At 41.9% G+C, this 17,300-nt stretch overlaps 1 protein-coding gene across 3 annotated transcripts in view; it reads right to left on the bottom strand.

Moving 5' to 3' along the window:
* Positions 1-16,434, bottom strand: part of LOC100756292 (rhomboid-related protein 4) — a 118,833-nt gene extending 102,399 nt beyond the window's left edge. The window contains exon 1 of one of the 3 annotated variants that reach the window (XM_035441058.1): positions 16,288-16,434. The gene's annotated coding sequence lies outside the window, so the exon portion shown is untranslated. Of the gene's footprint in view, positions 1-16,062; positions 16,166-16,287 lie in introns of those variants that run through there. The other 2 variants (XM_035441060.1, XM_035441059.1) reach the window with 2 other exon arrangements.
* Between the last annotated feature and the right edge of the window lie 866 nt (positions 16,435-17,300).

The following is a 17,300-nucleotide window of genomic DNA, read 5'->3' as shown; positions in this document are numbered from 1 at the left end:
TCTTAATGGGAGTAATTAAATGCCGCCCTGAAGACTGGGTTTCTCTGTATTATTGTAAGGGCAACAAATTCCCTGAAATCATCTTAAATTGTGTGGCTCCCTCTCCAAGAAACTGTTCATTGTTACATAGCTGAGAAAGATCAATGGCATACCATTACTGCTTTGAGACTTTTGGTAAATTTCATTTAACAGTTTTATATAGCTTAATGAATATTATTTTTAAAAAATCATAAGGTAAATATGATTAACAACTATTAATGACCTGCTATTATCTAGACTGAGAGCTTTCTAAATATCCAACTTTCTAAACACTTAAGTTTAGAAATTTTTAAATGGAGACATAGTTCACATATCATAATAATTACAGTCTTGAAGTATATAAAGGGGATTTTAGTCTACTCATAGATCATGTAACCTGAATTACATGATTCCTGAACTTGCTTGATGTCAAAAAGAAACCCCATGCCTTTTAGCAGTCCCAATACTTGTCTTCCCCCAGATCTTACTAATTATCCACCTAATTTCTGTCTATTGCCTATTCTGGACACCTCACGTAAGGGAGATTCTCCAATACAGAGCATTTGACTTCTTTTCCTTATTTCCAAAGGTATTACACCAATATTTGTTATGTTGAAGTAATGTTTCATCTATAGATGCACTATTATCTTGTTTCTCTACTTATCTGCAGATGGGCTTGTCCATTGTTTGCAGCCTAGCCCTATGATGCATAATACTCCAAGATTGTAGTATGCTATTTTTCTGTATGAACACACATTCCTAGGAGTAGAGTTACTGGGCCAAACTGTAACTCTGCCTTAACTTTTTTTTTTTTCAAACTCATGCACCATTGTGTACTCACTCTAGCAGAGTGCAACACATCTGGCTCCATCATACTCTCAAGAACCTTTTCTTTTTATCCATGTTTCTTACTCTAGTTTTGTGAATATGAAGTGATATGCACATACATCTCCATGGTGGAAAACTATTGATATGATAAAATGCTAATGTGCATTGCTGAGAGCACAACATGAACTCAGCTTACCCCTTACCCTTGAGAAATCACCAAACAAACTCGTATTGAAAGAAAGCACCAAAACGAAAGGTGAAATCACAAATAAAGCACCTGGCTGAATTGTAAAACTTGGCACCACAATTCCCCTGGGATATGGTATGTTGAGAGGAAACTTGAATGCCCTTCAACAGCACGGCACAGCTTAGATGAGCACATCAGCCTGTAAACAGTGCAAAATCCTTTCAGAAGAACACAGAGGGCTGGTGTTTATAATTACTGCAAACCATGCAAAATGCTATGGAAAGAGAAAATGTTCATGCTGAGCATAAAAGCATCTCTGATTTCTTAATTGCAAGAGTCAGATAACAAAGTGATGTATAACAAACAGGACATTTACATATCCAAAGGGCAATGAGAATTGCCAGAGAACACCAGTGAATCTTGCCCCTTGTGTGGCTCAATGTCCCTGCTTTCTCTAGGACAGGATAAGCTGACCTGAAGCATTCCTAGAAACCTTCAAGTCAAACTTAAGAAACTATTTTCTCTATTTGTCACTGAAGAGTCAATCGAAGAGAATGTTTCCACCCAGCCCCATGACACAATTATTTTATTCCTTTAATAAAACTTACTGATACAATTTTATTTTTGAAGAGGTAGTAGTTTCCTTTCGTCCTAGAAGATCTGAATTACGATGCAAGATATTCCTGAAGATTAAGAGTATAAGATGCATTCACATTTAGTGAAAAACAAGATTAAAAAAAACTGATTACTTACAAACAAAAATCAGATAAATGAATGCATTTCAAAAAGCTCTACTAAAAGTTTTATAAAATGGCATACAGATTATGCTTTCCAATCTTAACATTTAAATATTAAATATGATAGCAGATGGTATGGTTTCCCATCATTACACCATGTTCAATTTACCAGAAAGCATCATCTACCTAAGTTGACTAGTAAATAGGGAGTCCTGGGGGAGACGGTGTGGAGTCTTCATCAGACGCCATAATCATCTGATGACAAGCTGCACACAAACAACAATTTTTTCTAGCCTTCTAAAACCTGTTAAGTGTCTTCCTGAATTGTACTAATGACAAAATCAAAGGGGATCAGAATAGGGCTCTGTTTCCTTACTTCCCATCTAAGGGAGAACTATAAAGAGATGAAAACAGTGAAATGAATAAAAACGAACTTCATGAATAAAACATGGATACTGGGATCAAATTATATTAAGAAGGTAATGGAAGTCTAGTCTTCACGAATACCATGGCACTCTCAATAATTACATCCCAGCATCTATTCATGGAAATGCACAAAGCTTGGATTCTGCTCCAGAGAAAGGAGGAATTAAGGGCACCGACTTCTTTAAAGTCTGGAGAGTCCTTTAGTACAAGGTTCTCCAAACTCATCCAGACTCAGAGCCTTTGTTATTACAGCCACTCAGCATGGAGTGCCAGCTTGGAGACTGCCTCTTTTCACTGGCTGCCTCTTGTGGTTTTAAGTGAGAAGACCTAGCTTTTAATACTCATGGCTCCTCCTTTCTCTTGACTCTTTCAGAGTCTTCACAACTAAAAAGATTCCTCACCCCTCAATGGGAAATCCAAGTGTCTCTTACAATAGCTTGTCTTAATACCAATCACATGGAAGGCTCACATAGGTAAAACATAACTTGGAGGAGCGATGATTTAATATCTCAGACAAGTGAGAAACCATTGATAATCATGTATTAATATGGCGACACATCTCACAAACTTCGGTCTTCAGCACATTATATTCTGGCTAATCTACTTTTAAAAATGCCGGATTCAATTTGCTTAAAATCTAGTTTCATCACACCACCTCGCCCTGTGAGCTACCAAATACCTTTCTGATCTTGCAAAAGTCATAAAGCATGTCACGGTTAACAGGATGGGACTTTGGGGTCAAAAGGCCCTGGTTTAAATCCTGACCTACTTGCTCTGAGGATAGTAAGATCTTGAGTAAATCCCTTAAAAAAAAAAAAAAAAAAAGGTTTGTTGAGAGACGGTTTCTCTGTGTAACAGCCCTGACTGTATTTCAACCTGATTTATAGACCAGGCTGGTCTCAAACGTCAGAGATCCACCTGCCCCTGCCTCAAAAGTACAGGGATTAAAGGTATGCACCACCACACCCAGCTCTGGAGTAAATCTTAATCTATGTTGGAACGCCTCACCTTTGAAACAGGTACTAAACAAGACCCCTCCTCCTCCCCAGAACCTATGACTGACAATTCCTGAAACATAAGAACTCTAGGTATCTGCTAATAACATCTTTAGCATCATTACTCTCAGTCTAGGAACTACAGTCTTATGGTAATCTATAATACACTTTGCAATAATGGCTGATAGCTACACAGTTTAAAAGTGGACATGTAATTTGTTTCGTTTTATTTAGTTCTTATAATCTTCTGAAGGCATTCTGTTTTATATAATAGGTGGTCTGCCCAGCACTCAACCAGAAAACTGCCTGCTTTGGTACCCACCCTGAAGCTGTTTCGAGGTTATCCACAGAAACAGCTCAGTGGTGCTTCTCTGTCAGTGACACTCAAGGATGCTCAACTGTCTGGCCTCCACTTTCTCTGTCCAAGGTGCTTAATAAACAAGGCCATCTCTGCAGATGGATGGTACATGGGCTCGCTCATCTCCATGGTGAACAGTCAAGTGGGCTTTCTTCCCACTAGAGGGCACGGAAGTGAAGTATAGACATGATACAGCTTACAGTGCCTGCTCCCAATTCCAAACCATGAATACTCTCCCAGCAGTCCTGGTGTGAAACTGAAACAGAAATTCTATTTTCCTTATACAGATAGGGAAGACCAAAGGGAAAATATCCATAAACTGGACTATTAGGACTCACACCCTGCTCTTAGCCAGACTTTGCTGTGTAAGAGCCACACCCCTTGGCTGCTTGTTCTCACAACAGCAACAACACACGGCCATGGGTGATGCTTTCAAGAGGCCCCAGTGGCCAATCTGCACAACACTCACGAAAGCCACGTTCCCCAATATGTACTTGTACAGCAGGCTAACATGAGCCTCAGATGTCTATTAAGTATGGAAATAGAAATCTGTTGAAGCTGTGATGGCAGAGCAGACCAGGAAACAGTTCAATGTCCTGCTACACAGCCATGGTCTTCTGACTTAAGCCAGGAGATGAGAAGCTATGATGAAGAGTATAACAGCCACCAGGAGGCATTGGTGCACGCCTGTAATCCCAGAACTCGGGAGGTAGAAGCAGGTGCATCTTTGTGAGTTTGAGTCCAGCCTGGTCTTCAGGGTGACTTCTACGACAGCCAGGGCTACACAGTAAAAACAAAATAAAACAAAACAAAATGTCTGACACCTATTTGTCTTCCATATGAATGCTTCCTAGAGGAAAAAATAAAGCCTGAAGAAATTCCTTAACAGTAGTGAAAGGAACCAATTTTGTTTAATTTCAAATCAACATGTACTTATAACACATATCATGAAGTTTAATTAGGACTTAATGAGATCTGTCATCAAAAGTGTGATGATGTCAACGATTTAAAAGATTTCCTTTTATGAAAAAACTTACCAAAAAGAAAAAAAGAAAGAAATCTTCTGTTAGATGATTTTAGTATTCCTTAATTCAACACACTAAAAGCAGGTACCATTCAGTGGATGGAGGAAAATTCACTTCCCAATGTTTTGGAAGTCACAAACAGCAGAGATCAGAGATGTCACTGTGAAGGGAGGCTCTATGAGGCTCTTAGGGAACAGACCAGAGCGATCCTCTGGGTTTGTTATAAGGCATGAATTCTAGTCATGCCTCATACCCACTGTAAGGCAGGGCTCCCATTCATGCCTCATACCCAAGTGGCCTGATCACTTCCCACATGATCCACCTCCAACTACTACAGATAGGGTTTTCTGGAGTCGGGCGATTTTTGGAGCCCACTGACATGCAAGCAGCCTTACCTGTGTAAACACAGAATTGTTGACACAAAGGGGAGTTGGTAGCTATGAAATGTGTTTACATTAAATATGGAACAACTATTACAAATTAGGTGCTCCTCTATTCTGAGCCTTAAAATTGCATATTCCAGACAAGAAAAACAATCGGGGGTGGAGACTGGAAGATGAGGGGGTTCTGTTCTGTGGTCTTCACAAAACCCAAGATGCAAAGCTAACACTGAGTTGGAGCATTGGTAAAAGGTGAGATCAGCTGCACCCAATCAGGAAGATGGTAGAGCAGAAAGTTAGATTCCAACCTCTGCCCCCATCTCACCACTAAAGAGGGAGACACAATGGTCTAAATAAATGAAAAATAAGGTAAGAAAACAAAAGTCCCCCCCCACTCCCACATCAAAATCCAAACTTTTTTCTTAAGATTTTATTTATTTATTATGTATACAACATTCTGCTTCCATATATATCTGCACACCAGAAGGAGGGCATCAGATCTCATAATGGATGGTTGTGAGCCATCATGTGGTTGCTGGGAATTGAACTCAGGTCCTCTGGAAGAGCAGCCGGTGCTCTTAACCTCTGAGCCATCTCTCAAGCCTCAAATCGAAACTTTTCTACTCTACTGAAAACTAGAAGTAGAGAGTGAAAGAACCACCTGAACTGTGCGGGCATCAGTGTGAGCAGAACAATCTAGAGAGGAACCTAAGATTCAGTAAACACTCTAAACTCCTCCATAGCACTAGCAACCAAACAGTATATGAATGAACCAGTTAAATTATATTGCAGAGGTGGGGGGGGCGGTAAGAAGATTCAACATTACACTCGCCAAGAGAATAGAGACATTAACCAAAATTAACAGAAAAAGCTTTGACATTGGTGAGCAATGTTCAGGGCTCCCCAGATATGAGGATTAACTCTTTCAACTTGACAGGATTAGAATTACCCAAGAGCTTAGCTTCAGGGCATGCCGATGAGGTTTTGATTAGGTTAACTGAGGTCCAAAGACCCACCTTCCGTGAGCAGCAACACTGCAGGGGCTGGCATCCTAGACCGAATAAAACAGGAAGAGAGATGAACACTACAGTCACCTGCCCACTTCCTGGCAGCTGATGCAATGTGACCAGCTGCCTCAAGTTCCTGTCACTACGCCTTCTCTATCATGGTGGGCCCTGCTTCCTTCAGTGCCACACACAAGGCAACGTGGATTTTGAAAAGTGATCAATCAGAAGGATATGATGGTCACACAGGCCATGGTACCCCACTCTGCGCTTGCCAGCTGGCCTACATCTGCTCAGTTTGGTTTAGCCTTCACTTTTGTGGCTCCGGATACCCCAAACCATCAACTTCTGGAATGATCGATCTCTTTGAGCTGAAACATCAGGCTGCTTTGCAGCCCAGCATTCTGAAAAACTCTGAGTCTAGTATCTATTGTTTTAAATGATTGCAAAAAAGACACACATTTGTATTCTCCTATCTAGTTATTCTAAAAATGCACATCAAAAGTAAGTGAGACCACTGCCATCTTCACACAACTTCCCCAGTTGTGTGTTCATTTCAAGGGTAAGACTAACCTGGCCAACCCTCTAATCATGATAAAGCAGAGATTATCAGTACAAATCATGTGGACAAGTCAGGGTTTTGCTAAAATAACGTGGCTCAAGTGTCACTTCTTTAAATGAGACCATGGTCCAGTTTGCAGAAAAGCTGGAAGTTGTAACTCTCAAGTGTCCCTGGCTTAGGTCCTGCCCAAGGAGCCCAAGGACCGTCTTTGCATGGGTAAACAGTACCACTCAGCCTCTGTGTTCCTTGTGCAAAAAATTTCAGCAGAGCCAGAGACAGCTAACATTCACCTGATAAGTGGGTGTCTTTCTCCTGGTGAGAGCCTCAGCCATCTGAGTTTAGTTCTGTCCTTTGCCACAAGCTTGTGCCATGTGTCATCTAATACACATGCTTTTTAGCAATGTGCTGGTAATGTACAAGCTTGCTGATGTAGAATATAAGTCAAAGTTCAATTCTTAGAAGAACTTAGGGCTGTTTCCTTGCTTGATCCAAGCCTTAAGGAGGTGGGGAGGTAAAAGGAGAAAAGGGGGCTTAAAGGGGGATCCAGTAAGCTTGTGCTATCAACCCTGAGAACATGGGTGTCCAAGAAAGAATGCACAAATCACAAATAGTTTTGTGGGTTCTGCTAAAACATATCTTTTGAAATAAGCGGTGGTGGTGTATGCCTTTTACCCCAGCAATTAGGTCGAGGGACAGAGACAGGCATATCTGTGTGAGTTTGAGGCCAGCCTGGTCGATAGAGCAAGTTTCAGGACAACCAGGGTTTGTCTCAGAGAAACCTTGTCTCAGAAGGAGAGGAGGGGGGAGGAGGAGAAGGAGGAGGAGGAGGAGAAGGAGGAGAAGAAAAAGAAAGAAAGAAAGAAAGAAAGAAAGAAAGGAAGGAAGGAAGGAAGAAAAAAAGAAAGAAAGAAAGAAAGAAAGAAAGAAAGAAAGAAAGAAAGAAAGAAAGAAGCAAATGTGTTCAAACTCATTTGGAAAGAATTCCACATATGATGCATGCAGACAATTGCACCCAGCTGAGGCAAATGGTAGAGTGGACACACTCCTCAATACCCGCTGCTCCCTCATTCATTTTCAGATCCCATTTTCTTCCCAACACTGGACAGTAAGTTACAAGTTGCAGTTCCTGACAAGCACTTTCAGAAGCAAGGCCCAACCAAGACTTTTTGAAGAAAGTGTACCATGTTTTCTGCTACACTCACATATGACTTACATTTAGTGCATGTAAACCACACTACCATTAAATATGGTTGCTATGTTGTTCTCTTGCCATCATGACTCTAAGGTCTTCAGTTCTTGAAGTGATTCTGCATAGCATCATTTTTTTTTTTTTTTTGGAATGGCTATGTTCTACTCTGGCAGGGCTGATAGTACAGTTAGCATGGGGGAGAGTGGGGTACCTAACCCCTGGGAACAGCTGTTGGTTGGCAGTGTCTACTTTATGATTCTGATATTCCCATCTTTAACAGAACTCACCAAAGTTCAGGGTTCCCAATACCCACTATTCTTAAGTACTATTAGCTTACTTAGCCAAATCACAATATGGAGTAAACACCCCACCTATCACGTGTGCCCCTATTTCCCTCCATCACAACTTGTCTTAGCTTCTTTCACACAGACTTTAAAAACCAGATTCCTTTCATTTGATATTTGCTCACTGGACCATATATCCCAAAAGTGCCAAGGTTTCATGTCTTGATTACTGTCCTTCAAGGACACAGACATTTCTATTTGGTCGGATGCTTTTAGTGGGAGATACAAGTATAATACCCAGTTTGGGACTATATGCTAGCCCAGCCATTTCAACAAAGACATAATGAGAGAATGAAAACAAGACCCTGAGATGAGATGCCTGACAACACGTGCAACCCAGTGAACACACTGCATTTACATTCATTGTGCATGCTTCCCTCTAGACGGCACACAAGGTCAAACTGCTAACCGTCAGTTACAATAAGCTTCCAAAACTCCTGGTCAATTACCTGCTTAATAACAAAAGACAGGGCTATGACATCATTACAGTTCTAATTAATTTACACAGATCAGTTTCCTGTTAATCAAATACATCTTTAAAAGCATTTAATTATTTTTCCACCTAGAAAGCAACTTTCAGTTTTGTTTGATGCAAAGCAATCTTGCTGAATCCCACATGAAAGGCTGGCTGTCAGGCTGCCGTGAGACATGAAGGACAAAAGGCTTCACGGGGCGCACTGCTCCACTATGGAGCGGCTGGCACAGGCACAGCAAACAGAAGCACAGTGATGGATAACACAACACATTTTCACAGTTTTATAACATGAAAGTTGTCAGGAAGCGGGGGCGTCAACAGAGTGGCTCGAGGAAACGGAACATACTGATCCTTTTTTGACAAAATTATATCTGAGGTCAGCAATATTAACACACAGGGTATAGGACAGTGTAGTTGAAGGGCACGACCCTTAGAAAGAGCTGCACAACACACCAACCAACTAACCCTAGGACAACTGTCAGTTTTTCTCCAGCATAACGCGGGCTCATTTGGTTTTGTAAGGACCAGCTGAGATTTTAAATACACACACCATACAGCCAGAAACTGAAAAGGTGGTGGTGGTTTCTACACATAAGTAAATTAGAATAGATATTAAGGGAAGAGGTTGGAAACACTTCTGAGTGTTTATATAAGATGGTGCCTAACATTTTCTAAGAATTCTATTCCACACATATAAGAAGTGCGGTGTGACTCCATTTACATGCCTTTTAGACAGTACAATATATGAAGGAATAGGGAAAGTGGGATTATCATTATTTTCTAGTATTGTGAGTGCATGTGATGGCGTTGGGGAGGGAGAGCATATGCCACAGTATTCATGTGGACATTGGAATCAGAAGACAACTTTACGGAATCAGTTTCCACTCCTACCTGCACATTGGTCCCTAGGATTGAACTCAGATCATCAGGCTTTCATGGCAAACACCTTTTGGCCCAGTAAATTACTTTTAATTAAAATAAACTGTATAATAAAATCTCAAGCCACTTTTTGTCAACATTGTCTGACACTGGGAGAATTTAACGACTCTTCATTTATGGAGATTAGGAATAAAAAAAATTGCCAGATACCAGCTGACAAAATTTTCTTTCCCCCTTCCTTTTAAAACTGCTATTGGCTCCACACTAGCTATCAGACTACATTGACGCATGAGAAGTGACTGAGGAGTTGGGGTACGAGATTTTGCATATAAGCCTCAATTTTGCTCCATGGCTCTAGGTGAATTCGAGCCAAGTCCACTTCTGCACCATCAACACTTATGACTCCCAGTATCAATCATAAGCCAGTCCCTCCTCGATCAGACCACAAGTTTCAGTGTAATGAGAGCTCATTAAAGTTTCCCAACTGACAGCCCTCAGCTAGAGGTCTTCAACCGGGGAGCACATGGGGACCACAGTGCAAGCAAACCATGATCACGATCTTCAGCAGGATTTAAGGACTTCCAGTCTCATCCGTGCTTTGCGTCAGATCTCTTTCCGATCCCAAGTCAGTGAGAAAGGGCTGCCTGCCACTGCCGACCCTCATTTCATGTCTGCATGAACTGTTTCTGAATTATTTATAGAACCGAATCCACTCTGCACAAAAACTAGTCAAGTGGGGAAGGCAGCCATACTTCAAAGACCGGGTGCATTCCCATGAAGTACACAGGACATCCCCAAATTACTTGGTGATCGGGGCAGGTTGGGGATATCTGCCTGGGTAGCAGGGACTCTCAATCAAGGGTAAGCTAACTTGGAGTAACAGCTTTGCCCTGGAACTGGTAGACAGAGCTGATGGCACTGGGAATAACGCAGCAGTCACTTGAAGGACAGGGCCAAGACTATACAAACCCACAGAGCTCTCCTTCTCACTGACCTTTACTCAGGCATGGCTGTCTGGATTTTCTGTTCAATTTGGGCTCATCCATACAGTTTCCAGTAAATTTCTTTTTTCTTTCTTTCTTTTCTTTTTGAGACAAGGTTTCTCTGTGGCTTTGGAGGCTGTCCTGGAACTAGTTCTTGTAGATCTGGCTGGTCTCGAACTCACAGAGATCCGCCTGCCTCTGCCTCCCGAGTGAGTGCTGGGATTAAAGGCGTGTGCCACCAACGCCTGGCTTCTAGTAAATTTCTTGCCTTTATCTAATTTACTTGGATCACATCAATTAGATAGGTTTGCTTCTTCTGTTTGTAATCCAAGATGTCTCCCCAAAAGCCACACATTTACAAAAGTGCTTATGAGCAAGTGTGAGTTTATTTCAAACATTGCTGTCTCCTTTAGACTAACAAAGGCTCTAGCCTATAAGAGAACCGAACGTGGGGGTCACACGGGCTGTATCTCAACAGTCTGCTGTGGGCACACCGCTCCTAAAAAGACAAGGGAGCATGGGTCTAAGGACACGAGCAAGAGCAACTTCTTCAGGAAGACCTTGTCAATGTGCGTGCTCAGCTGAGCAGTAGATGAGGACTGTAGTCTCAAAAGGAAAAACAGAGGGTCTCAGTTGTGTTGTCTATGTATACCACATTGATGTTTTTAAAAGAATGAAATAGAAGTTGTTACAGAAGTGGTTTTCTACTGCATCTCTGTGCCTCTGTTCTTCATGGAAAATAAGCCTAGACTACACACATAAATGAAGGTCCACCTAGAACTTCAGACAAACATCTGCACTCATCCACTAGAGAAGAAAAGAAACAAAACTGAACAGGGTTCAATTTCTTCAGTCTCATGGCCTCAGGGAAGGGTTCTGGGAACTTTCCAGAGATTCACCCATTCAGTGCTCATTTCACCCAGTGCATACACAGACACATTAACCACGAGCCCGGAACAGGCAGGGTATGTATCTGAAACCACATGAAAGCCATGATTGTGTCAGTCTATACTCCTCGGTTGAACAAGTTAGTCCTTTGAGGAAGCCACAGCCTAGAAAGGCAACGCCCTCCACAGCAGCATTAGCACACGATGAAAAACTACTTCAAAACTGCATAAACGTCTGCAAGCACACAGAGGAAAGAACAGAGCAAGCTTGAAGGTTTTCTAGGGCCGTGGCACTAGGATAAACACTGGCCTTACGCCATGAGGAAGAAGATGATATGACTCCCAAAACTCTCCAAAACAGTAAAACCATCTCACAGAAATTAAAGGACTTTTCAGGATGGAAATTTAGAAGGCTAACAGGCCCTTTATTAACACAAAATTAGCATGCCTTGACAGAAAGGAAAGAATATGGGTTCAGTGGGAAGAGACTATGTAGCAGTAGATGTCGTCTTTCTATAATGGCTCAAAATTTGAACCACAACTCATTCATTACAACAAAGTTGCTGAAAGAAAGATGTCAAAGTTTCAGTATTTCCCCACTTTGTTCAATGAAAAAAAAATCAGAATTACGAATAGCTATGACATGCACACACATTACATATTATCACTCCGAAGTCACTATAAAATACATCCATAAATTTCATTCATTGCTGGCCTAATATTGGGACTCTGGTTTAAACAATGTATGTCATTTAGCACCCTGGGGAAACAGCGGATGGTGTAACATCCCTGAAGCTAAAGTCAGAAGGGGTCAAATATGGTGTGTAACCTAGGCCAAACCATGTCCTCAATCCTGAACTTCCTGCTTTGCTATCCATTGGCTAAAGAAAATCCCACTTACTTCCTAAAGTCATGGAAAAAGACAGATGAAGCAGCATGCAGTACAGCACTGAAGTTCCGTTTTCATTTTCCCTTCCTGTCCATAAAGTAATGAGACTTTCTCCCCATGGAACTGGACTTTATTGCTTTGTAATTATGATGTGCATGTAACAATGTCCAAGAAACTAGCTGGTAAATAACACCGACATGCAAGCCTGACTGCACACGCTGTCAGTTGGCTATCATCTAGATCCCAAAGGGTTCTTGCGCACTATCTATTGCATCCCAGAAATATGACACATTTTCTTTTCTGAATACAGCCAGAATTATCCACCAGCTTTGAAATATCACCATCAGGATGCTGCAAGGAGCAGCTGGTTGACTGAAAGTGGCTCCCCTCCCCCACTCTGCAGCTGTCACCAGGAAACCCCTCTCAATGTGTGAAAAGGACAGTATTACTACCACCACTACTAATAACAAGCTAACAAATGGTTAGATTTGAAATTATTTTTATGGGGAGTCACTATTAAGTAAAACAAAAACAAAACAAAAACTACTTTGCCATAAGAATGAAAACCAGATACTGTCACACAACAAAAACACTGGCTTGTGTACACAAGTAATACTGTATACTTCTTCTGACTCATTGTTTCTCTTCCCCAGTCACTTATGATACTAACAACACTTAAAATACTAAGGAGGTTTTAATATTGATAAAGCTGTCATGGTGTAAGAGGGATTTTTAGAAAGCTATGGGGTTTGTTGTTTTTCTGCACAGAATCCTATTTCTGCAAAATATGGGTCAGACTTAAGACTGTATTTGTTTTGGGATTTTTTTGTTGTTGTTGTTATTGTTTTTAAGTAGTCGCCCATGCCTCTGTATGAGAACCCAGGCAGATGCTTGCCCTGGAGACAAATCTAGCAACTCTGCAGGACATGTCTAAGGATTCCAAGCACCTGGATTCTTAACATAGTTTTAGGTACAGCTCCCTCTTGGAGCTATGCCACTCACAGTGAGTCACACAGATCCCCAGAATCGAGTTTTCTAGATGAATTCTGGATCAGAAGCCTGTGTCCTCCAACTTCACAGATCTTAGAGCCATTCAATGCTTGAACTTTCTGTGTAAATTTCTGCTTAAGAGGCCCCAAGTTAAAATAAACAAAAGACTGAGAATCATTGCTTGGATGGAATGATGACTCCATTAAAGTACATTTTTTAAAAAGCTTCAAAATTTTAATGGCTTTTTACAATAATTTTAATATACGTATACATACAAGTGTATAGAGTATTTATTTTTATATCTTGTTCCTTACCCTCATATAATACACTACAAAGTAAACAAAAGTATGGCCCACTATGAATGCCTCTAAGTATATTCCATGTACATACATTCATAGTTGTGTAAAAAACATGAAGAAAACATAAAGACTTTGTACTTTTTAAAGAAAGTAGAACACACCAGTATTCCAGGTAAAGCATACATATTGAAAAATATCAATTATTTTATGGGTAGTAATAATTTTATGCATTTATTTGCAGAGGTATCATCTTCTATAACATAAACAGCATCACATGACAGAGCTCTCTGTACCCAAAAAAATCAGTTAAAGAAAAATCAAAGATAGTTTGACATTAAGTATCTTTAATCTTCTGGAAATTATGAAAACAATACCTAGAAATAACTAATGTTTTTCTACCAAACTGAGCTGTAACTTTCTCCAAGTGTTTTCTCTCTCACACAATAGCATGAAATCCTGATTCTCACTTTAGCATCTTCATTACTTCAAAAGAGCAGTGGCCAGGTAGTGAAATGACCTCGTGTGTAACAGATGATTAGGAAATAAACAGGGCAGTCAGAATTGAATTGATAGTCATTTCTTCCCCTTTCAACAAGAGACATTGCCTAACCTATAACGAGGTAACAAATAACAATTAACACACTATCCCATTTAACTTAGGAGCTGGCGATGCTGCTATGACTTCCCCTTTACAGGGAGAGAAATTAAAACCGGAAAGACGCTAATTTGTCTATAGGGCATAATCAATGCACAGGGGAGACAGGATTCAAGCAGGGTTGGTCTGACTCAGAACCGCAGCTACACATCCTCACTTGGAGCCTTTGAAAAACAATGTTTCATGACGGGAGAGTATCACTTTGATGGTTAAGGTTAACTGTTACTGACAGAAACTGGTATCCCAAGCAGCATATTTATTTGAAAATGCACTCCCCATGGTTTCCCAGAGTCTCAGCATGGCTTGAGTATCAGTGCTGTCCAGGCAAAGTCATGTGTTACACAGGCCACAGTTAGTCACTGATACTTCTCAACACTGTAACAAGCCTAGGCTCTAGGGCAGCAGCTTCAAACCCTCCATGATTCTTTGTTCCACCAGGAGGACCCTTGGAGAAAGGAGGAGTTTTTAGAAAATGCTACATGTAGCAATTTGAAAAAAATGAGCAGGATGAGAGCATGTTTCACTTAACTTCCATTCTTCACAGAAGTGGACACCACACTGTATTCCCTGTGATAAAGCTGTACAACATATGAGGACAAAAGATAAGGACAGGAACATTACCAGCTTTGGCTTTGGGGTGCTAGCCTCTCCTCTACGCCTCTTTTCAACCCCATTCTGGCCTTTACCAAATTCTGGGCCAACCTTTGGTATAACTAAGCTGACGGAACAACAAGGCCAAAGAACCTTAAATTACCTTATCACCATTACTATCCGTCCATTTTCTAAAAAGCTACATAATAATACTAGCATCAGCACCTACTGCTGTAACCTTGGGTTTTGTTTTGTTTTTGTTTTGTTTTGTTTTGCATACGGTCTCATTGTGTATCCCAGGCTGGCCTCCAACATGTAATTTCTCCTGCCTCAGCCTCCAGAACACTGTCATTACAGATGTGAGCCACCACATCCAGCTAAGAAGTTGTCCTGTGTCTACATTTTCACTATTCAGAACGTGACTAGGATAAAAGAAGTATCCTCTATACAGCAATCACAATATCCACGAACTCAGACTCCTATGTAACCCTGCAATTTGTCCTTTCTCCACAATCTACAGGCTTTCTTCATCCAGGTCTAGCAACTTAGTAATGTCTGATTTCTGAGTAGCATAACATTAATGTTTTTGGCGCTACACACTTGTTCTCACGTGGAATGCTTAGCACTATGAAGTCACTGTTAAGTGACTTCATCTTCAAACATCACCTGTGACTACACAACAAGTGCTATTTACGGCTATGCTACTCGTTAAACTTAGCACTGGAATGAACCAGAAGTCGTGCTCAAAGGGCCATGACACCAAAATTTGTATTGCCAACAATTTCCCAGAAGATGCTGATTATGGGGCAACTCCGAGACCAAAGCATGATTATTCTCTCAGGATCACCTGCTCTCCTGGAATGAGTCAGAACACTAGCAGAGTAGAAGCAGAATCAGTAACAGAAGCAGGAAGGAGGAGGTTAGGATTTAGAACAAAAAGTAGAGAGGGATGATGACTAGACACCCCACACATAAAAAGAAAGTGGGGGCCACGAAGCTACTGAAAGGGAATTGAAAACAGCCTGACAACTGAATCTTAACTAGATATTTACAGCTTTAAAAAAATAATTTATAACAACAGAAAAGCATACTATACGAGCTTTTTGTGGGGCCAGAAAAGAGATAAGTCCTACGGGCGTATTTCTGTCCCCTATAACGTGGGACAGCCTTTCACAAATTAGTAATCGTCTGCGTGTTGAGACGGAAGCCACTGCAAACCCTGTGGCTGATGCAACTTCGCCTCAAACTTCCTGATATCAGAGGAATCTATCAAAAGCCCATCGGGAAGCCACGACCTCTATAAGCCCGGGAAAGTGATCCGGCTGAGACTGGACGGTGCCGTTTCCCCCCATGCCCCAAACCTGAGGGGGTGAGAAGACCCACACCAGCCGGCCGGATCCGACCTCCCGCCCGGTCCCAAAGCAGCGCTTCCGCCCGGCGGACCCTGGCCCCAAAGCAGCGCTTCCGCCCGGACCCGCCAACCCGGATCTCAGCCCCGGCCCCTCCATCTGCGGTTCGGGAAAGCCGCGACACATGCCGCACAAAAGCGACGCCACAAACTCAACCGAACAGATGCGGAAACTCACTCTCTCTAAGACCCGCCTGCGTCCTCACGTATTCCCGCGTACGCGCGTCATCACGCTCGGACTCTGAATACCGAAGCTCCACTTCCCGCACGGAAGCCTATTCCGGAAGCTCCACTTCCGGCGGTCCGGGGAAAGAAGCGCGGCCGGCCGCGCATGCTCAGTGCCGCATTCGACCTTTCTCAGACTCTTCTGGCTGACGCATTGGGCTCGTCCAGCTCAGCCCTCAGTGTCCCTTCACCGCCATAAGTCACTAGTGACCACTAACCACACACAGAGCGCAACAGCCCCGCCTATGGCCAGCTCCTCAAGGTGGAGAAAGTTCCTGTCTGGCCCAGTGCAGCCCGCGAAGTGGACAGGGAGACCCTGTCTGCGCCACATGGGTCTCGAGAGAGCTGCTTATCCCAGAAAGTAGGCCAGCAAAACAAGGCCATGGTGTACATTTCAGTCCCCAAGCGCAGATCCGAGGCTGCACTGCTTTGCGTGTTTCCTACTTTAAGGGGTTGAGGTAGATGGTATTTGAGGCTTTGGTCAGATGACGCAATTTCCCCTTCTGCTTCTAGTGTGGAACCTGTTTGGTGGGCAGTGTATTAGGACTCAGCTTCAGTTAAAGGCAATGCTGCATTAATTTCATGCAAGTAACAGTCTTTGGCATACATTTTTTTAGTAATTGGAGGAAAGTTCCACTTTTCAGGGCAGGGTGCAGGTAGCCCTTTGTTGACTTACCAAAGGTTTTAGCAGCAGTGTTAGTGGATTAAAACTTCCTGTGCCACAAACGCTTTATCTTTATAATAGAACTCTTCCTAGAAATGTTTATCTTGGAGATGGAATTTAAGTGGAAATCTGGCTCATTTATAGGAGATATATTTGAGACTTTCAAATAGCAAAATTATTAGCAACTCCAGGGATGAATTCTTGAACCTTGTAATTTAACCCTTTTAAGGTAAAGAGTATGTTGGTCCAAGACTGACGATGAAAAACTGCATTCCTGGAAACGGAAACCCACGTGAATAGGG

This window comes from Cricetulus griseus, chromosome 2 (assembly GCF_003668045.3).
Source record: "Cricetulus griseus strain 17A/GY chromosome 2, alternate assembly CriGri-PICRH-1.0, whole genome shotgun sequence".
NCBI lineage: Eukaryota > Metazoa > Chordata > Mammalia > Rodentia > Cricetidae > Cricetulus > Cricetulus griseus.
This window is presented reverse-complemented; position numbering and strand designations above follow the sequence as displayed.